This window comes from Euprymna scolopes, chromosome 9, assembly GCF_053919585.1.
Source record: "Euprymna scolopes isolate OS-2025 chromosome 9, ASM5391958v1, whole genome shotgun sequence".
NCBI lineage: Eukaryota > Metazoa > Mollusca > Cephalopoda > Sepiida > Sepiolidae > Euprymna > Euprymna scolopes.
In genome coordinates this window covers 168775172-168798887 of record NC_136490.1, presented here as the reverse complement: position 1 = coordinate 168798887, position 23716 = coordinate 168775172, and positions in this window count along the sequence as shown.

Sequence of the window (23716 nt, the reverse complement as noted above, 5' to 3'; positions counted from 1 at the left end):
ATAATTTTTTTCCTACCATAAACGTTCCACCCCCTCCTCTCTTTTCTAATCTTTCTCCTCATACTACTCCTATTGCGACAAAATCCCGACGTTACACTTTTGCCGCCAACAAATTCATAAAAGAAGAGACTGCTAGAATGTTGAAAGAAGGCATAATTGAACCTTCGATATCTCCGTGGCGAGCGCAAGTTCTTGTAACTTCGAATGAGAATCATAAGAAAAGAATGGTAGTCGACTACAGCGATACCATTAATAGATTCACGGAACTAGACGCTTACCCAATGCCTAATATCAATAAGATGGTAGACGACATCGCTCAATATAACATCTTCTCTACTCTCGACCTAAAATCTGCTTATCACCAAATACCTATAAATCATGCTGATCGTAAATTCACTGCGTTTGAAGTAAGTGGCAAACTTTTTCAATTTACTCGTCTTCCTTTTGGCGTCACCAATGGAGTAAGTGCTTTCCAGAGGAGCATAGACTATATTATAGAAAAAGAAAATCTAACCGATACCTTTGTGTATGTTGATAACGTAACTATATGCGGAAAAAATCAAGAAGAACACGATTACAATCTTCAAAAATTCTCCAAAATTGCTAAACAATATAACATCACTTTAAATGAAAATAAAAGCATAATTTCTTCTAGTTCTATTACTCTACTCGGCTACACCATAGAAAATAATCAAATAGCTCCCGATTATCAAAGACTAAAACCATTACTCGAAATGCCACCTCCGCTGAATCTTAAATCTCAAAAAAGAATAGTTGGAATGTTTTCCTATTACTGCAAATTCATTAAAAAAATTTCTGATAAAATTTTATTACTAAATCAAAACAAAGAATTTCCACTACCTCCATCTGTATTAAAATCTTTTCAAACATTGAAAAATGATCTAAAAGACGCCACTTTAATAACGGTAGATCCAAATAAAGAATTTGAAGTAGAAACGGACGCTAGTAACTATTGCATTGCTGCAACACTAAATCAAGAAGGTCGTCCTATTGCATTTTTTTCAAGAACTCTCAATACTAACGAAATTAAGCACCATGCAGTAGAAAAAGAGGCAGCCGCTATTGTAGAAGCTCTCCGTAAGTGGCGACATTTTCTACTCGGCAGGCACTTTAAAGTCATCACAGATCAGAAGAGCATCAGCTTCATATTCGACAATAAAAGAAAATCAAAAATTAAGAATGACAAAATATGTCGTTGGCGTATAGAATTATCCCAATACAATTTCACTATAGTTTATCGACCTGGACCTGAAAATATTGCTGCTGACACATTCTCTCGCATCTCTGCTCTTACTTACAATCTACAAGATCTTCGTGATTTACATAAACAATTATGTCATCCTGGTGTTTCAAGACTAAGCCATTTTATAAGAACAAGGAACCTCCCTTTTACTTTGGATCAAATTAAGAATATTACTGACTCTTGCTCATCCTGTCAATTACTGAAACCCAAATTCTCCAATACCAATGGAGGGACTCTCATTCAAGCCATATTACCTTTTCAACGATTAAATCTTGATTTTAAAGGCCCTCTACCTACTTCTATACATGGCAACAAATATCTACTTACTCTAATTGATGAGTATTCCCGTTTTCCTTTCGCTTTTCCTTGCAGAGATATGACAAGCAAAACCATTATCCACTGTCTAAACAAACTCTTTTCAATTTTTGGTTTGCCTGACATGATACATACTGACCGTGCTTCTGATTTCTTAGCAAGAGAAATAAAGGATTTTTTACAAAAAAAAGGAATTGCTACTTCTAAAACAAGTAGATATCATCCTGAAGGTAATGGACAGATTGAAAAACTCAACGGTACCTTATGGAAGGCCATTCAAACAACATTACATTCTAATCAAATGAAACTACCTTATTGGGAAGACATACTACCGGACGCACTTCATTCAATTAGATCATTACTTTGTACTGCCACTAATATGACTCCCCATGATAGACTATTTAAATATAGTCGTAAATCTGCTTCCGGAATTTCAATTCCTTCTTGGGTTAAACCAGGCCCAATATATATTAGAAACCACACTAAAACAAGTAAACATGACCCTCCTGTAACGCCTGCCACCCTAATAGATGTCAACCCCCACTACGCTTATGTTCAACTACCTTCTGGTACTGAAACCACTGTCAACGTTCGAGACTTAGCTCCAAACTCATCAAATGAAGAAAACTCTAATAATAATCCTACTACTTCAGAGACTTTATTTGAACCTTCTACTAATGAAAACATTGGTCATGAGGAAGACAAAAATCAATCGTCTGATCTTGAAGAAAATCAGATTTCACTAAAAAATAATACTGAAAATCAGCATTCCTGCCAATCTGTGCGGAGGTCGTCCCGAGTTCGACAATTCCCTAGTAAATATAAGGATTTTGTGACTAAATACTGAAAAAACTGCAGTTTGGGTTCATATGTTATTTGTAAATAAAATGATTCTTATGTGATTGTAAAAAAAAAAAAAAAAAAAAAAAAAAAAATTGTCTATAATTAATTACCCCTTACTTGAATACTTTAGGACGGGGAAAATGTTATGATTTAATTTGTTGTTAAGAGTTATCCCCCTTGGGATTGACATTCATAATAAAAGCGCCCTCTGTTTCATTTTCCCGCTCGATCCTTTCAAGAGCGTACGTGTATTTTACAGTTAATAAAACCTTTCTAAAAGGCAATTCTTTACTTACTGATACTACTCACTTCATTCAGTCTTGCCTGAGGTCTGTTCTTCCCACAATAGTTCAGTCCAAGTCAGTCTCCACCGCAAAGGGATCGCTGTCTCCCTCAGTGATACAATTTGGGGGGTAGATCCCGGGGACATTCATATTCAATCAGTAGCTCCTCACACAATCTTTGAGTGGGTGAATGCGAGATGCAATTCCTGCCAGGTGGGGCCATTTCTTAGCTGTTTTGGGGGTAAAGACGTGAGTCCGTTCTATAGAATAAAATTACTGGAATAGACATTTGGTAGGAAAATTGTTTCTTGTGAATCATAACATTTGACCAGTTTTTGAAATCTGATTACTTATTCTTCGTGCTCAATGTGGTAAGTCGAAGGTTCACCTGTTGAGAGTCATTTGCCAGGTTGTTTCCCGAACCATATACTCTTTCTAGAGTTTCCATCAAAGAAAAATTTGCATCTGACATAGTGTCCAGTAGGACATATGTCAAGTGTTCCTCTTGGGGATTTGAAATGGAGGACAACCAGACAGGTACAGTCATAGAGGAAATGGGATCGACGCTGGTTTCTGTGCTCATCACTCCTCTACATGCAACTTCTGGGGAGTTCTCTCTTGATTTAGACTTCTCAGAGGCGTAAGGCTACCAAAACTCCTTCCCCTTATAATTTTTATCCATGTGGAGACATGTAGGGTGTCAAGACGACAATGCTGGCATATGCTTTTTTATGAATGTCCCCGGGCTCTAATTCCCCAAAATTGTATCACTGAGGGAGACAGCGATCTTTTGAGGTGGAAACTAATTTGGACTAGAGCATTGTGGAAAGAGATATGACCTTCGCATAAACATGCAAAACATAATTGGTTGTTCAGGATGAGTTTTCGTTTCTCAAGCATGATTTTTCCATCAAAGGTTTCGCATTTCTATAGTGAATGGCTACTGTTATGGCAAACACGGCATTCCTTGGTGAAATTCTCATTTTTATTCTGGATGCCAACGATTAGAACATTAACTCCAAAGTTTTTCAGGGGGATCTCGATGAGACGCTGTTGATGGGATTGAGGAGCATGCAATTTTGGCTTCCTTCATCTGCCAATTCTTGGAAAGATGGACACATTCCTGACCTGATCTTAGTCTCTTCTACCATCTAAGCCATTTCGGTAACATTTCGACTAGCTTCCGATGTTCTTGGATGTCGACTAACTTCCGATGCTCTTGGATGTTTGTTAACAAAGATAGTTCCTGAATACTCTCCATCACAACCCCCTGTACTGTGACCAAAAAATCTAAAAACTGGAGTAAACCTAACGATTCTTTTCCACTTATTTTTCGTAAGTTGCTCAAGTTTGTGCAAAATGCTTCAGCCACAATGAATGAACTCCCATATGGCCCCTCCAGAATATCCATCGCGTTTGTATGACCTTCACCTTCACCGACGTGCACGACTTATATGATCTTAACCGAGGTGCGCGACTTGACACACAAAATACAACAGCCTCTTAATTACCTACTAACGCACGCGTCACTGTAACGTCCAATGACAACAACAACCACAACCTTCTCACTCGACCTGCCTTTTATACCACTATCTCAATCCCTCCTCTTGCGCATGCGCACGTAGATTCCTGACAACCTCGAGACTTCCGCTTATAAAAACCCAAGTTTTGTTGTCGCGTATGCTTATACAAGGCACAAACACGTGGGCGTTTGTTTTGTTGGTAAGTACTACAGTTTGTGAAGGCACTCTCTGTTCTAACCAGTGAGTATATTTCCACTGCTCCCTGCGGGGACCCTGCTTGAGGTAATGTATCTTTTCTTAGAAGGAATACCCTTTGTTTTTATCGGTGAAGTGAACGATGTAGTCTACTCAGGGTATTTGCGGGGATCTCCACGGTGAGGTATCCACGTATACTTGTAGAACTCTGAAGGAGTTGGATGTATTCTTTCTATCACACCTTCAGCTTCCTGGTCTAGGAAGACTTTACAATATTTAGAGTATAAATTCTGAAAGGGTAATCTGTCCACTATTCATTCTAGGACAGCTAAAGATGCTTTACCTTCTTTAATTTATCTAAGTTCCACGACAAGCCTATGTAGTTGTTATTATCTCTATATTCAATAGAAGATCGAAATTCTTCTATTTTTATCTTGTCGTAGTCACAACTAACTTCATCCACGATTCCTAACGATTCTAACTTGAACATTTGTTCAATACCTCTGTCAACGGAAGCTCCATCAAGGCTATTCCAAGGATCCAGATGGTTAGATTTTGGTTCTAAAGCAAAGTAAACATGGGTAACATTACAAGAAGCATGTTCACTGATGACTTGATTATAATTTAAACCAGTCTCCATACGTGGTTTAAAATCAGAGAGATCGCCATATAATATCATACCTAGCGAAGACTCAAAGGCAGAACCATTCTTAACGCTAGTTAATCTTAAAGGCCCTAAAAATCTAATCACGTCGATTCCTATCAAACTATGCACCTCAAGAACATAATTTTTTTAATTCGGAGAAGTCGGCAGCTAGCTTAACGCCGCGTTTCTTCAAATCATTAACTACTTCCCTTAGTCCGTTCATTTTAAAGGACAAATCTAGCTGTTCATCCATCAGAAAATTGATATCTCTTGTAGCATCAGGAAAAGCCACTTTCAATGCTACTTCATTTAGGCTTTTTCTTGGCAACCTATAGAGGTTTTGATTACGTATTTACGACGGTCCAAGGGAGATAATTCATCTTTAACAGATCTATCAGAAAATCCTTCACGACAATATGACCGTTCACTACCAGTGTCCAATAGACAATTAAAGGTGATATATTCCCCACCAAATTCAACTGTAATACCTATAACAGGTAACAATGAAGCACTACTTTTCAACCAGCAAATATTTGACTTCACAATAGGCTTGATTGAATTCGGACACATAGCGGAAATGTGTCCTCTTTGATCACAAGACCAACACGTAACTTTCTCGTTTTTGCCATAAGGACATAAATTCTCTAGATGAAAAGAACTAGTACATATCTTTAACTTGTTGCATCTTTTAAACCTATCCCCGTGAGTGGGAAATTTATCACAGACAAGAGACAAGTGACAGTTGCTTCTACAAAAACAGCACTTACATTTAACTTTATATGTTTTGACATGAAATTTTTCCAAGGTGGAATGTTTCTTTTCAGACGAGGATGGCTTGAATTTATTCTTTTCCTTAAAAAAATCTACTTTACGATTTCTCGAATCGTGTTTCACAAAATTCTAGTGTTTTAAATATATCAACACTATTTTCTAGAATCTGTTTCAATGAAGGATAATTTCCATTCACCTTATGTATCAATTCTGACCTACAAGAGGCAGGCAGCTTATTGAATATAATGTGGCTTACCAAGCGATTTCCCGGGTAATTACTTTCAAAGAAATCTAGATCAAACGAGTTCTTTAATCCGTATAACTGAGTTTTTACATTAGTTAGGAATTTCTCTACAGAATTATTATTATACAGACGATTTTCTTTCAACAAGGAAAAAATATAGAGTCCACGATACACTTTTCGTCTAAGAACTCATTCGATAGCAATTCCAAAGCTTCCGGATGATTTTCATCCGACAGCGACAAGTGTTTTATCACCTGAAAGGCATAACCAGAAAGATGTTTTTTTAATACCACTAATCTCAATGCATCACTATCAAGATTAGCTACACAATTTAAAAAATTCTCTATGAAAGTTTAGATAGGCCAACTTATCTGTTTCCAAATCTTTATCACTAAATTTGGGACAAACTATCTTAGAGGTTAAGTCGATGTTTTATATTCCTTTACTAATTTTAAAGTTAGTATCAACATTTTCTTCTTTAGAAGGCTTAAACGCAGTTAATTTCTCTAGCGCTAGAATTTTAAATAAGGCAGCTTCCTTAGTAAAATTTTCCACTATCTTGTCATCCACTTCTTCGGACAAATAAGTATCCACAACCTGATCCTCTAACCGAGCTATGTATCCCAAATACTCATATATCTTTCCTTTTATACAAAGAATATTTAGATTCTTCTATCACACTTGAAGACTCCAATGCTTCAAATACCACTAATATCTTACCCTTAGTGTATTTTAACCTTTTTAACAAGGCTTCAGCCGTTAAATTAGCCATTTTTAAATTCCCCCCCACTTAACTTATTTCTAATTATACGAGGAGAGAGGGGGGTACAACCGACAATGACGTCACCTATATTTGGCGCCAAAATTTCTCGCCAAACTTAAAACTGAACAAGACAATATGGCCGCCGTACCACGTGCCGATACAAAATGGCCGCACACAAAGCTCGCTAAACAAGACAGCAACACATTAAAACCACTACAGCAATGAAAAGAAAAAATTATAATTAATTAGAGAAGCAGCTTTTTCAGTCTAGTGAACTTGAATTGGTCTAATATGAAGTGTGGGCAAAAAACTACAACTTTAGATTTAGCTCAAATTAAAATATCGTTATATAGAACAACTCCCAAACTATAGACCGAGAGAAATGGTTTTCGCTCACAAATCTTAGTAAGAAGGAGCAGAAAAACCCATTAAGGTTAGAACACCTCAATGTTCTACTAATTATATTTTGCAGAATGTCGCAAATTAACTTAGTAACAGCTAATATCGACGTACGTAAAACATTTGCCTTTAATTCGGCTTAACGAGGGATAAAAAATAAAAACAATGCAATTTAAAGAAAAATAATTACAATTTTATTGAAGGAAAAAAAGAAAATAAAAGGGAAAAGATTGGGGTTTAAAGTTCAAGTTCACTTGGTAACATAGACTGTTCATGTGAGCTTAAGACACACATAAAATTTGCTGCGAAATATAGTCCTATCTTGTTAGCCCAAAGGCAGGATTAACTTTGTCGGAAGCGTATAAGTCAGAATAGAAAAAAATAGAAAATAAAAGAACTTACTTGAAAAAGATATTTTAATAGTTTAAAGAACAGAGAGAAATTATATAAATGTTCTTTTTCTTTTTACTGCTGAATTGTCTCCCTTGACGGCATTTCTTTTTTTTTCTTTTTTTTTTTTTTGTACACACAACGCATATATTTTTTTATCTGCTCCTCGTTAGGGGTTAGTTTTTGTTGCAAACAGGGATTCGGGACCGCTTCCAGACTCCTTTGTGTGCTTCTCATATAGAAAACGCTTCGTTCTAGTTCGTTGACTTAACAGCTTTTTATTCCGAACGTTAGAAGTTTTTCCTTGTGCTTAAACTTCTCACAATATTCTCTTGATTTGTAAACTTTTCTGTCTCTGGGCACATTTATCCTCTTTTCTTGTTTTCACTTGATTTTTAGGACTTATCTGTTCGAGTTCAGCTCAACAGCATAGGTCTGAACCTCTCGAAATCTCAGCTGCAACTGAATTAATTTGCTTGGATTTGCAACCTTTTTTGGCGGAAAAATCCCTCGTCCAATGGAAGTATAGAAAAACAGTCACGTGTCAGCAGCAGCAGCAGCAGCAGCGCTTCCAACATCATAGAAGAAAGGGTCTGGGAAGAAGAAGGAAAGAAAAGAAGAAGAAAGAAATAGTCTAAAATAAGTCTATCTGTAAGCCAAGTACATCCAAGGGTGGAGTACTGCTGCCACATCTGGGCAGGAGTTGCTAAAAACAGCCTATTCTGCCTTGACAGAGTACAAAATAGACTTCGTTTAGTGGGGGATGACCTTTTCTCTTCCCTGCAACCTCTCTCCCACAGAAGAGACGTCGCGAGCCTATCTTTGTTTTATCGTTATTTCCATGGCAGATGCCCTTCTGAGCTCCAATCCCTCGTCCCCCCTCGCCAATCTTTCACGAGAAACACCCGTCTGGCTGAAACTACTGTCAATAATTTTCCCCACTCTTTATCCGTGCCTAAATCCAAACGTAGATTCCATACGCAAAGCTTCTTTCTTAGAACTGCACGCCAGTGGAACTCTCTGCCGCTTGCCTGTTTCCCACCTGACTGCAACTTGGACGTCTTCAAGTCCAACATAAACAAACTCCTGACAAACCGCCCCCTTAAGTAAGACACTCTATCAAAACCCCTAATACTAATGATTACTACAATACTATCTCATTGATTACTGTACACACAATAACCCTTATCCCTGAGTGGCCTTCGGGCCTTGGTAAGTGGTGACCCACCCCATGTAAAAAAAAAAATTAATAAAAAAATAAATTCTGACAATCCGAAACAATGACTTTAGGAAAAATAAACCCAGCCGATGTCATAAGTTCCCCTTTTTTCGTAAAAGACACAGAAGCAGAACCGAGATCGATTTCACCTTAAATAATATACGAATTCTTTCTACCTGTTCTCAAAGCAATATTTCTAGAAAACGAAAATAAAGCAAACAGCCGTGCTAGCAACAAAAATATACGAAATGAAATTTTTGTTACGTTCTCTTTCTTTTACTCGAACTAATGATAAAAGGAAAAATTAAGTTCAGCCAATGAGACTTTTTTCGTGGCACGTGCGTGCAAACCTACACCCGAGGTCTATTTGCCAATAAAAAACTGGGATACGAATTTGTTCGCAACTTTTGAGTCTTCTCAGTAGTATTTCGAGTGGCTCGAATTGGACCTTCAAAATTATTTTTGTCATCACAAACACGTGAGGATTTTTTGAAACATCGAGTTTTAACTGCGATTCCTTTAGGCGAATGAGAGAACTAGCAACTGCTTGAATTATGTTTAGAATAATTTTATTTATGTACATACGCAGCTGTGAAAACTGCAATGAAAATAAATACAAAAGGATATAATATTTTACAAATATAAAATACAAAGAAAATAATACAAAGAAAAAGAATAGGAGGTTGACATGACAGCGACACCAGACACATGCGAAATGTTACTGCCGAAAATAAAGTAAATGAATTGAATATATTCTTATTAAAAACAGGACTACATGCTTGCTACCTTATACTTAATTAATGACCAATAAAGTATATGCAATTTTGGATTCTTACCTTGTTGGCACTTTTAACGGCTAAAGAAAAAAACTGTCAATACATTAAACTGACCGAACGATGGACGGATGAAAAACGACGCGACCTGTTCTCTATGGGGGTCTAGTCTCAAATCCCTTTTGTTATAATCACTTCGCCTAAGGCATTGATCAAATCACTAGGTGTGTCAGAATTTTTTGGGAATTTTTGACACCCTTAACACTAAAGTGAATCAACATTAAGACTCCACATGAATAAAAACGCACAAGACAAAATTAACATTATAGATTTTTTTTTACATTGGCATCACTACTTATCAAGGCCCAGAGGCCACTTGAGGATAAGGGTTAAAGAGTGTACAGTAGAAATTGGACAATACAGTAATCGTTAGTAATGGAAAATCGGTAAATTTGTTAACTTATATGGAACGGTTCATCAAAAACTTGTTTACGTTAGACTTGAAGACAACCAAATTGTAGTAAATTGGAAAGCATGAATAGGGAAGATAATTCCACAGGCGTGCAGTTCTAAGAAAGAAGCTTTGTTCATGGAATCTACGTTTAGGTTTAGACACAGATAAAGAGTGGAGGAAATTAGTGCTAGACTGGTTTTTCTTGTGAAAGTCTGGCGAAGGGGGACCATAGATTGGAGCTCAGCCGAGCACTTGCCATGAAAATAACGATAAAGCAGACAAACTTGCAGCATCTCTTCTATGAGAAAGAGGTTGCAGTGAAAAGAAAAGGACATCCCCTACGAGGCTATGAAGTCTATTTTGAACTCTATCATGGCAGGATAAATCCTTTCTAGCAGCTCCTGCCCAGATGTGGCAACAGTACTCCATCCCAGGATGTACCTGACTCTTTTATAGTTAGAGAACTGCATCAGCAGTGAGATATCTACTGATTCCATAGAAGGATCCCACCATTTTTCCAGCGGTCTTGGCAACGGATTTAATGTACGTGTTCCATTTCAGATCAGGAGTAAAGGTGAAACTCAGAAGCTTGTCAAAAGCTATTCATTTCAATTGATGCCAGATGAGGATCAGAGCGTTGATGATGTAAAGATAAAAGCTTGGTTTTAGATGCATTAAAAGTAACAAGCCACCTCTTTCCCCATTGTACCGCGCGCTCAAGATCAGAGGAGAGAGAATCAGAGAGAACTTGGTCGTTTATGGTTTTAGATGTGCTACCATAGATAGTAGTGTCATCAGCATGTCTACGAATGATGTAAGGATGTGATTTGGAAAATCATTAATGTAGATTAGGCATCACCACAGATGAATGAGCTGTTAAAACGTGCCGAAATCGCCGTTTTACGCTCGCTTTATTTACAAATGCACCGTAAGAGACTGTTACGCCCTCTAGTAATAAAGAGCATCAATAGTTTCATTGGATTGTAAGGGAGATAACCCTGTCCAATATATTACATCCCTTCAATCTTACTCCGGATCACAAACATAGACTTCAAATTTTTTGGTGGTCTCCGAATACATCCTAACTTGTGAGAGCGTGGTGATGCTGATTTTCCTACCACTGCTGGAGTCCCTGCAACTTCTTCGATATGCCTGCTCTCAAGTAATAAACTTTCCTCAGGAATTTGAGGTGTGCTGGAAACTTCAGGTGTGCCGGAATTCTCAAGATTCTCTGCAGCGTTATCTGCTTGTATCTCAGGCGTAAGTTCCACTGCTGCCAGTGATGGGAGTTTCACAAGCTGGTCCGCATTCCTCCTTACTAGCCCTCTACCGATTTCCACTTCAAAATTCACTGCTCCCAACTGTCTGGTAATGGTACCTTCAATCTATCGTTGAGTAGATCCATAGTTACACACAAGTACAGGATCGTCTACTTTCAATTCACGGAGCGGTACCATTACTTTGCTCCTCCTTTCCATTTTATTTTTCACATCCAGAGCCCTGTACGTGTCTGGTTTTGCCAAATGAAACGCCGTTCTTAACTGTCGTTTGAACATAAGCTCGGCAGGAGAAACCCCAGTTGATGAGTTAGGAGTTACCCTATAATTGAACGAAAATCTGTTCACCTTGGTTTCAAATGTTGCCTTGCGGTCTGTTTCCATCCTTTTAAGCGCTTCCTTGAAGGTGCGTACATGAAAATGTGCCGAATTCCATTGGCATTCATGGATGCCGTTGCCATTCACGATTAATACCGGCAGTCCATGTGTTGCGAAGATCCCTCTCAATTTCTCAATTGTGGTCATAGCAAAAGATGATTTCGTTATGTATATTTCAGTCCACTTTGAATGAGCATCCACTACTACCAAAAACATGTGCCCCAAAAATTTACCCGCATAATCTAAGTGGACTCTCTTGCGTGGCAATGAATGGGAGCCTTGCCGGGGTTGCTTTGATTAAGCATGCAGGTTCCACAAGCTTTACTGGCTCTCTCAATATCTGCATCCAGATTTGGCCACCACACATAGCTGAGAGCAAGGGCATTCATCCGCACGATCCCTATGTGTGTCTGATGCAATTGCTGCAACACTTTCGTTCTAAGTGTAGCCGGAATTACAACTCTACTTCCCCATAATACTGCACCATCTTCAGATGTCAACTCTGTCCGCTTGTTGAAATAGGGCTTCATTGCTATGTCTGGAATACACCTGCTCCAGCCACTCAGGATGTATTCGTACACCCGACTCAAAGTAGGATTTCTTCTCGTCTCCATTCGCACTGCCGCCACGATCACTGGAGCGCCAATAAAGTTCAGGTGTATCCTGTTAGTATTTAGTATGGCATCTTGTTCCTGTGCGCTGATTGGAAGACGACTGAGGTAATCTGCATTTCCATTAAGGGACCCGGCACGATACTCCAACCTATAATTATAGGCAGCCAGAAATATGGCCAGCGTTGTACTCTGGTAGCAGCAAGAGAAAGGATCGGCTTGTGTTCAGCAAACAACCCCAATAACGGTTTGTGGTCGGTGAACGACGTAACATTATCCCCATAGAGATATTGGTGTAACTTTTTCACTGCAAAGACTAGGGCCAGCCCCGACTCAATGTGCGCATAATTCCGTTCTGCGTCAGACAGCGTTCGTAATATATAGCATACTGGTTTCTCCCTTCCATCTCATTTTGTGAGTCATTACAGCTCCCAGTCCATAAGGAGAATCATCTACTCGCACTAGAATAGGTCTAGATGGGTCAAAATGAGTTAAAAGAGGTGCAGAACACAGCATCTTCTTTGTTTCTTCAAAGGCCCTTGTTTGTCCAGCATATACCCAGAGAGTACTCTTCCTCATTAAGGTATGAAGCGGTTCCAGTATTGTTGATAAATTCGGCAAATAACTATGATAATAGTTAAGTGTCCCGAGGTAGGCTCTTAATTCCGTTATGTTTTGTGGCAGAGGTGCCTCTGTCATGGCAGCTACTTTGTCTGGAAGAGGCGCTGTGCCTTCCTTACTAATTTTGAAACCCAAATATGTTACTTCAGGAAGGAGAAACTTGCACTTACTTTTCTTTAATTTTAATCCGGCCTTATCCAGGGCAGCAAATACACTCTGTAAATTCTTCAGATGACTACTGTCATCACTACATGAAACCAATATGTCATCCACACGCACCTTGCAAAAAGGTTTGCTCATCTCCCTTTGAAAATTCCCAGTAGCACTGTGTACCCCAAATCGTAGTCTGGTGGACTGGTATAATCCTTGGTGGCAGTTCATGTGTTTCTTTAGCAGTTTCTTCATCAAATTCCAGTTGCTTGCTAAATTTCTGACCCCATTTCAAAGTAGCAAATATATCTTCTGTCCGAGGAATGGGGTCGTTGTCACATGTTGATGCCCGGTTTACTGTTTGCTTGTAATCTCCACAGATCCGGATGCCCCCATTATCATTTTTGGCAACTGGTACAATGGGGGAATCCCATCTAGAGTACTCCACTCTTTTGTAAATTCCCTGGGTTTCCAGACGATCTAGCTCTTTCTCCACATCCGCTTTTATGGCATAAGGCACTGGTCTTGCCCGACAAAATTTGGGACTCACCGTCTTATCAATGGGTATGTTCACCTTAAAATCTTTTAAACACCCCAGTTCTTTACTGAACAGCGACTCGAATTCTTTAAAAATATTCCTGGCATAAAGGAAACATGGCTCTCCAATCTAGCTTTAACTTATTTAACCAGTTGCGGCCAAGAAGTGTCGGTATATTTCCTTTCACCACCAGCAAATGTAGTCGATGCTTTAACCCTTCCTGGATTACTTCCACGTCTGTGGTCCCATGTGGTTTAACTAGCTCGCCAGTGTATGTTCTTAACTTTTCTTTTTTACATGGAGATCACCACTTATCAAGGCCTGGAGGCAACTTGGGGATAAAGGTTATAACTTGACATGGCTTTCTTTTAGATCACGAATTTGGCCAATTTTCTTGAACTTTTCTAGGCTCATTACTGTGCACGAAGCTCCTGTGTCCACTTCCATGACCACTTTCTCTTGATTAATTAGTAGTTCCACTAATACTGGTGGTGTCCGAAGTGCAGCAACTGTGTGCAAGTCTAGCTTTTCCATATTTATTTCCATTTCTTCTGCACAACAATTTTCCTCCACATTGTTCACCGCCCTGCTTTCCTTCACTCGTGCCCCTGAGCTAGCAGGCCTGCTCTCTTCTTGCCTAAACTTCCGACGAGTACGCCTGATTCGCCTACATTTACATTTTCCTTGCTTTTAAACTGGCACTTGTCCGCCTGGTGGCCAGTGTTTCCACAACGATAACACTCTCGTTTTAATGGCAACCTGCGTACGGACGTTTCACTTTCACTCGTCTGTGCTCCCAACATCAACTTGGAATATTTCCTTGCCGATTCCATGGACACTGCTATTTCAATGGCATTGTCCAAAGTTAGCATCCTTTCGCCAAGCAAGCGCTCCTTTATCTTCTCGTCTTTCACTCCCACAACCAAACGATCACGTATGTGTTCATTTACATTTTCTTCAAAGTTGAAATGCTCCGACATTTTTCTTAGTGTGGCCACATATTCACTGATGAACTCACCTTCTCGTTTGTCCCTCGTGTTGAATAAGAAACGGTCATGTATCTCATTGGGGGCCTGCCTGATGTGCCTCTTGTTCGAACATGTTTTTCCTCACATATACACGCCCATATGTACGCACGCACATACGCACACACACGAACGCATATACACATTCTCATACACACTCACAAGCATACATACGTATACACACGCACATTGTGCGCACGTACCGAGCTGTGACGTCACTTCCTTTTAAGTGAAATCCAGACATGCGCAGTCAGAACACTGACCACGGTATAAAAGTCAACAAAACCATTCAACATCCTCTTTCTTCCCTTTTGTTTTGGTCCATCAACCAGACAAGTTCGCGTCCACCGCTCTCGGCCTGAAGACGTGGACGCGTACTATCATGTGCGCGCGGCTTTACTGAGGTTAACCCCCTTTCTCTCTCTCTCTCTCTGTTTCTACATGCTGGACTGCTATTTCTCGTCCCTCTACTTCATTCCTCTTTCTCCACGCGCGTAGTCGTCAACGACTATATGAACACGTGTTCCACCTAAACCATTTATTTTCAACAGAAAATAAACGACATGTTTATTTTATTCAGCAATTGAGTTTTGTTTCCTTCCTTCCATTCATTTCATTATTTTCTTTTGTAGCGAGTTAGGATTATTATATCCTGGTCCGCAACACTCTCCATCAGAATACACAGGTCTTCAAATGTTTTCTGCTCAGGCCTGTTTTCAGCTAAACCCCTGAGAATAGCAATAACCGACAAAAATATAGCACACTTCTTACCTTCATTCAACACATCATTGGCAGCAAAAAAAAACAAAAAATTTCTCGCAATATAGTTTGGCCTTTCTTCTTCCGCACTACTCCATGCTTGAATTGTGCCTATCAACGCCATTTTTATCCGTTCCTCAGCAAATTTTACTGGTTCGTTGGGTTGTGGGCGTTCACCGCTTTTATTTTTAAATTGTCTTGTTACTCCTCCACATTATTCGTTCCTCGTCGCCAATTAAAGTGAATCAACATTAACATATTTTTATTACATTTTCACTCCAAACAAGGCACATTGCCACTTTGGTGTAAGGGGCTACTATCAGGGATATAAGCTACTGGGATACTATATAGGGAGTTGGGCAGCAAGATGTCGGTTTACGTTACACTTGAACTTCTGCATGTCAGTACAGTTGGGGAAGCAGGCACTCGGAATGGAATTCCAAAGTCTAGCGGTTCTGGGGAAGAAACTACTGGAGTAGAAAGCTTTCTAGTGATCTCTACTGTGTATGGGGTGGGGTTTAGCGGCTTGTCGGGTTTGTCGAGGGTATTTACGTCGTGAGGGCACAAGTGCTTGCAGTTCGTCAGAGCATTCACCATTAAAATACTTGTAGAACAGGCAGAGAGATGCAATATTTCGTCAATGGGACAGAGGCTGAAGCTTAGATGACAGTTCAGGGCCTATGTTTCATGTGAACGTGAGGCCAAGGAGTTTATGAATAAAAACGCGCAAAACAAAATTAACATTATAAATGAATGAGCTGTAAGCACGTTCCGAAACAAAATGACCGGTTCACGATCGCTTTATTTACAAATGCACCGTAAGAGACTGTTACGTCCTCTAGTGATAAAGAGCATCAATAGTTTCATTGGAGTGTAAGAGAGATAACCCTGTCCAATATATTACAAACACAAAACTGCGAATAAAATATACAAAACTTGTAATATATTTCCAAAATAAACTATTAAATTTTTTTGAAAAATAATAGAAATATAATTTTTTTATTTTTTAAAAAACAGTGTCATAAAGCCATTTTTTTACGTAATAAAATGAATTGAATTTTACGAGTTAATTTAAAAAAAAATTTTCAATTTAAAAATCTATCAACATTTTTCTATTGGTTCAATTTTACCAATATTTGCTGGTTTAATGTGAAATTGTATGCTCTTTCCAATAAACTGAATATAATATTCTAGACAAACGTTTTTTTTTTTCAATTCACCCCCCCCCATTTTGAAATGTCTATTAAAATGAAAATAATTAATTTTCTTATCTCAGATTTATACATCACAAATTGAAGATAAAAGCTCAATAAATAAAATAATCTAATTTAAAACAAGGCAAAAAAAAAAGAATAGTTTTGTGCAAGTTTACCTGTCAAACGTTTAAAACCTTTTTTTTAAAAACCACGTTGATTTTTTTTAAGTGAAACCTCACATTTTTAAAATTTTGTCCTGAAAATATTGAATACCTACAACAATTTTTTCCGCTTCATTCAGTTTTTTTTTTAGATTGAAAAAAAACACCCCATAAAGAAGAAATAAATTAAATCAAAAACTCAGGTATTTCTTTAAGAGAATAAAAAATGGAAAATCGGTCGAGTGGAATTTTTTAAACGGCAAAAACTGATAAGTGAAATGTGATCATTTTTTAAGTTACGATGGTCCATGTTGACTAACTTTTGTTTACAGCCAGAAATAGAAAGGGAGATTAATTCTGGCACTGAAGGCCACCGAAGTTCTCAACTCGAAGAAAAGGAGACGTTTGTCTCCCTTTATTCCAGTTGTGAATAATCTGATGTCGCGGTATTTTTTAATCCTTGCTTAAAAAAGTATTTTATTTAAAATGGACATGGAATATAAATATAAATATGGATAAAATGAATGAAAGTACCCATTGGTTAGTATTTTTTATATGTAATTGATTTTTTGGAATTTATATATATATATATATATATATATATTATATTCGAAGTAAGTAAATCTTTTTTAAAGAAAACCGATTAAAAAAAAACAAATATTGCATAATTTGCTATTAAACCTGTTATTATTTTAAAATTTGGTCTTTGCTCCTTTTATTGAAAAAAATTAGGGGTTTAATTCCATTTTTCAAGTAGCTATAAGCTTCTAAAGATAGTAAGTCCAATTATTCAAGTTTTATCACGCATTTTTAATGGCGATTTTTGACACTGCTACCGAATCACGACCCGAAAGTACGGGCACCTATTTATTTTATTTTTAAGCTATATACAACACAAATAAATACTTATTTATCTTATTTAAATGCATTTATACCATTATTACGATGTTACTCTGACTAGAACATATTTTTCCTATCTTTTTATCTTACCTTAAGGGCCTACGGATTTAGTTAGAGACTATTAAACTTGGATATTTGACATTGTGATTTGTAAATGGCCAGAATACCAAAACCCATCCATTTTATGAAAAGATGAATCAGGCCACACTAATTATAAGAGTATGGCGTAATATATATATTAAAAAAGCCCGCATAAATCGGGCAAAACGTTGAGTGTTCAGGTTCATAAGCCTGAAGAGTCCAAGAGTGGATGAAACGCGGAATATTCAGTGTAGCTTAATCGTCGAAGCTTGTAAATATCTTTATTTGTCTGCATTTCTTTAGTAATATCATTCATTAATTTCTGAATGACATTCTATTTCCATTGCACAAGTTCAGTTAATTTGCTATTTTTATGTTTCTACAAAGAAACTGTAATTTTAGAAGCTGGTAAATTCAAACCATCTTAGTATTTTTCGATCCTACTTGTTGCTTGAGTGGATATTGGTTTTTCTGTTTCTCTGCACGCTTCAACTTTTTTTTCGTTGCGTTTAAACAAAAACTTTTTTTGCAACTCTGTGACATGTTTTTCTTCTCACTTTAATTGTTGTTTCATTATTTCTTGATGTATTTTCGAATTATAAGCGTTATGATTTTAGAGTATTTTTTTATTTTCTGTATGCAATTCCTTTTAAAAGTCTGGCTGTTGTTTTTTTAATAGCCTGATTTCGAATGGATTTCATACAGTACGTTTTCGTTTCTTTAACATTCCTCAGCTTACATCTTTTCTAATTAAAAATGCTGGCCGATTAATTCCAAAGTTGAAAATTGTTTAGGTTTGAAAGTGTACGCCTTCATCTTTTTACTAATCACGTTAAAATTTACTAGTAAATAAAATTCTCTAATAAAATTAATTTTATTGCCAGTCACCGTACGTGCTAACTTAAGTGTTTTCTGCAAAGTCAATTTGTTCAATTTCATTTCACGCCTGTAAATTTATAATTGAAATTTATAATTGAAATTTATAATTAAAATTTATAATTGAAATTTATAATTGAAATTGTAATTTCAACAGTTTTGTTAAATATCTTGACAATCATGTATTTGCGTAAATTGTCGTCAGATTTTCTGCTAGATTTTGTCAGACTATTTTATGGTTTGCATCTCATTCTACAATGCAACATTTGGTGACTAAGTTTGTCACAATTTTTATTTCGAAACAGGCAGATTTTTCCCAATGCAATTGTTCGCATCGATTTCATGGTATTACGTGTAATTTCTCTTGTTTATGACTAATCCCGTCGTTTTTAAACTGTGGGTAGCCATTATATATATATTTATATTTGTTTTACACTGAGACTGTGACTGGACATATTCGTTTTTGTATGAGTCGTCATGTTTAGATTTGCTTTTTATTTTTCAGATGTATGCTATACCCAATACCTCTATAGTTTTGCAGTCGCTTCTCATGCTAATAACTTTTTGGCAATCCTGTGCAAGATTTTGTAGAGTGAGATTTGGTTCGTTTCCGAGTTCTGCTAATACTCTTAATCTATGCTCAACATTTTCTGATACTAGGCCTTTCGTAAACAGGAGACATTTGAAATCATCTGCCGATAATTCTGATAGTCTGAAGTCGTTACATTGCTTATTTTACTAACACAAACGTTAAATAATATTCGTTGTCCTATATATCTAAATTAAAACATTGCCATCTTTTATGAAACAAATGTATTCGGATTGAAAAATTCTGAAAGTTACTTAATGGTTTCCACGAACTCCCGATTCATAGTTTTCTTAAGTACAAACCTACTGTGTTCGGCAGTTCCTAGCTTTTATAAAAACAGACGGACCTTTTTCGCATCGGACTAATTTTCAAAATCGGAAAGGTCTTCCTGTCTCCTAAAGAATACATTGAACTTTACTTTTTATCAAGGACATAGGTAAACGTCACTATTGTATTCCATATTGTGTTTTGTGAAAACGCCCTGTTATTGTCAGTGTTAGGTTTATTGATTAACTCTTGAGAAGTTATTCCTGATTCTTTTGTATTTCTTGTTGCTGAATTAGTCTTTCTACTATTTACCTTTAGCTTTCTGCTGTTGTAGTCTCCATTGTTTTGTGGAATTCTTTGGTTTTCTGCTGTTGAAGCATCTGTTGTTTTTGCAGTTCTTGCTGCTGCTGTAGGAAACTGTTTCCTTTCATTTTTTTCTGTTTTTCTTCAACTTGCAATTGATGTTATAACATTTTTAAAATAACCTCTTTAAAGCCGTTTTTATACCTTTTCAAGAGTGAAATTTACTCGTAAGAAAAAAATCACTGTAATAATACTAATCACAGTTTACCACTGTACATTAAAATAGTTTTCTTCTGAAAAAAAAATGAATTATTTAATTGGAGAAAAAAGTACTTACCGTTTTATTCTTTTTAGTTTTATTAAATATAGTTTTGAGCACTCTTCTGTGTCTGATTTTGGCTTCATTTCAGCGTTAGTTGAAAAAAAACGTTTGTGGTATTTCCGTAATCTGATAGCATTAGTATATAACTAGACTACCCGTGACCCGTTGGGTCAGTATGTTCCATTAGCTATGGAATTAATGTATGAGCGTGACACTTGTGAGGTAAAAAATAGTTTTTGGTGACATAACAGAAACATTTCTATGAAAGTATATTAAAATGAAAAAAGAATATAGATAGATTTCTATGAGTCTTTCTCTTTATCGTTGTTTATTTTTTAAAACAATAACTTACAGCCATTGAATTATAAGTGGTTTGCCATACTTATAGGTAAATGTGCACCGAACAGATACCATAATACTTAAAGTTAAATTCAAATTTTGAAACGCGAAAAGAAACAACAATTGGGACGCTGAAAACGTACACAGTAAAACAATACGTTTTACTGTTGCGTTGATTATTTATTTGTAACGCAATTAAAAACACATATTTTCGGTGTTATTTATTTATGTTGGTGGTGTAGAAGAAAATGTATGAATGTTTTTTAAGAAAGGTGTATTAAAAAAATAGAGATTAAATTAAAAAAAAGAAGACAGTAGGTAAATCGCAGTTGTAAAATGTTCTTATGGTTGTCAACGGGTTAAAGTAGATTTATTTGTAAGAAAATTGCGTTAAAATAACTTAAACGTAATACGGAAATGAACGATGTAAAAAAAACACAGAAAATATTAAAAATTGTTTATTTGGATAATTTAAACTAAAAAAAAAACTGAAAACGTACACAGTAAAACAATATGTTTTATTGTCGTGTTGATTATTTAGTATAATATATATCATATATATGAAACAGGTCGATAATTATACGTATTATTTGTACTCACGTTTTCCGTTTGCTTCCCATATCTTGAAGTTTTTATTCAATAAAGTTATTATATTCGCTTCTCTAAGGACGTCCGTTTGTTTGAACGAAACCAGTCCAGCGATTTGTGTTTATTTGTTTATGATGTTATGAGTTTATGTTTATGTATGCATGCGCAACCAGAAGTCGTAAACCGGATGTTGTGTTACAACACCCGTTACAAGGTCATTTGAGTTTTATAATTATATAGATTACTAGTATAATTTTATCCCTTTAATTTTTTTAAAACTTTTGTTGATGGTCCTGTTTTAGTTTCAGTTATTCGTCACAAAGTCCTTGTGAGTATCGCTTTTGTGAATTTGCGTGTTTGACACGAAAATGTGTTGTGAAACCCTGGGATATTTTAAATTTTAATTTCCGTATAAATTCTCGAATCCTTGTTCATTAAGTTGTTGTGATATCTGTTTTGTGAATTCGAATGTCTCGTTACAAAGTGTTTGCAGTCCGGAAGGGTCACTAAGGATAACATTCACAGGGGACATGAGTTGGAAAAGATACATTGCAAAGACTGCTGCAAAGAAAGTGGGCTCTCTCTACCGTGCTAGAAAGCTGCTTACGCCTGAAAGTATGCTGTACTGTATAAGACCACCATTCGCCCATGTATGGACTATTGTTGTCATATTTGGGCTGGTGCATCTGCTACTCTCACTCCTGGGCAGAGTTCAAAAGAGAGTCGCCAATCTGATAAATCTTGAACTGTCATCTAAGCTTCAGCTTCTGTCCCATCGACGAAATGTTGCATCCCTCTGCCTGTTCTACAAGTACTTTAGCAGTGAATGATCTGACAAACTACAAGCGCTTGTACTCCCTCAACATGAATATCTCGGACAAACCCGAAAAGCAGCTAAATTCCACCCCTACACATTAGAGATCCCTAGGTGTAAGAAAGCCTTATACCCCAATAGTTTCTTCCCCAGAACTGCTAGGGATTCTGCTTTCCCAACTGTATGGACACGCAGAAGTTCAAGTGTAATGTGAACAGACATCTTGCTGATCATCTCCCTACATAATATCCCTGCAACATGTCCCTGATAGAAACCTACTTCAAAGTGGCACTGTGCCTTGTTTGGGGTGAAAATGGAATAAAAAAATCAAACAAAAACAGAATATACGAAGAGCAACAGTCGTAGCACATTCTGCCAAGATGGCATACTACATATCTAACAAACCTCACCCTAGAGTAGTATCTTGCAGTCTATTTCTACAGTTCAAAAGAGATTATCTTTAGTCTATGGGTGAGTTTTGACAAAAAAACATGAATAGAAAAAATAAATTATTTCAATTCTGCACTTGCTAAAATAAAGGCACCAATTATGACATATTTAAAAATGAGCTGTATAAAAGCAACAGACAAAAGACAAGGCCATTGCCAATGGAAGGAAATTAAAGACAACGATTGGTAATTGTGCTAAACTAAATATAAAAAATTGCTAACAATTTAGCCTGATAATTCTTTGTGGTGATGAAATATAGACGCCTGTGTAGCTCACTTGTCACACACACACACACACACACACACACACACACACACATATATATATATATATATATATATATATATATATATATATATATATATATATATTATTTTCAGAGTATGAGAGATTATATATAATTATTTCCACAACCCAAAGAACGCCGCAGCCCACAAGAGCCACGCCAGCCAACGAACCGGAAGTCTAAGACTCGAGTTTCGCCCTCATTTGGGCTCATCAGTCAGACATATCCGCACCTGGGATTTGAAACCCGAGCATCCTGCATGCGAGGCAAACATTCTACCAACTGAGTAAACGCCCCGCACACAAGAAATTCTATTAACGAACACAGATCAAGCAGACCGTGACGGAATCAAGCTGTGGAATAAACCTACTTCATCTTGACAAGGAGTGTGGTCATCCAACCAGTTGACCCCCAAGCCGATATCCCAGAAGTAGGGATTTTGCTCAGTTGGTACAGTGTTTGCCTCGCCTGCAGGATGCTCGGGTTTCAAATCCCAGGTGCGGATATGTCTGACTGATGAGCCCAAATGAGGGCGAAACTCAAACCTTAAACTTTCGGTTCGTCGGCTGGCATGGCTCTTGTGGGCTGCGGCATTCTTTGGGCTGTGGAAATAATTATGTGTGTGTGTGTATACATTTATAATAGTTTATGAGTTTAAATGGCACTTAAATCACTTTTGAGAAGTAAAAACCTTACAAATCCGTTTTTATATTGAAAAAAGTCTTTATTAAGTAAAGTGATAATGTTCAGAAATAATCCATACTGCTAAATGCAAAGGCATATTCTCCTTAGAGAAAAATTTGAAGCATCTAAATGTCAAATCATGAAATATATAAGTCAGGTATAGAAAAATGCCACCAGCATTTTCTAGGAAATCCTATTTAAATATTGTTCTTCATCAAACAAAAATTTAAGTCAGTATCTGAAAATGTTGAAGTTCTCAATTAGTCGATTTTGAAAGCTGACATGATATTTTAAATCCATAATCTCATATTCTAAGCTCTATTCTTTCATGTAAAAAATATTTAACTTTTACCATTCTTTGCAAGTTATATATAATTAATTTAGATAATTCCACATGAGATTTTCTTATAAAACATCA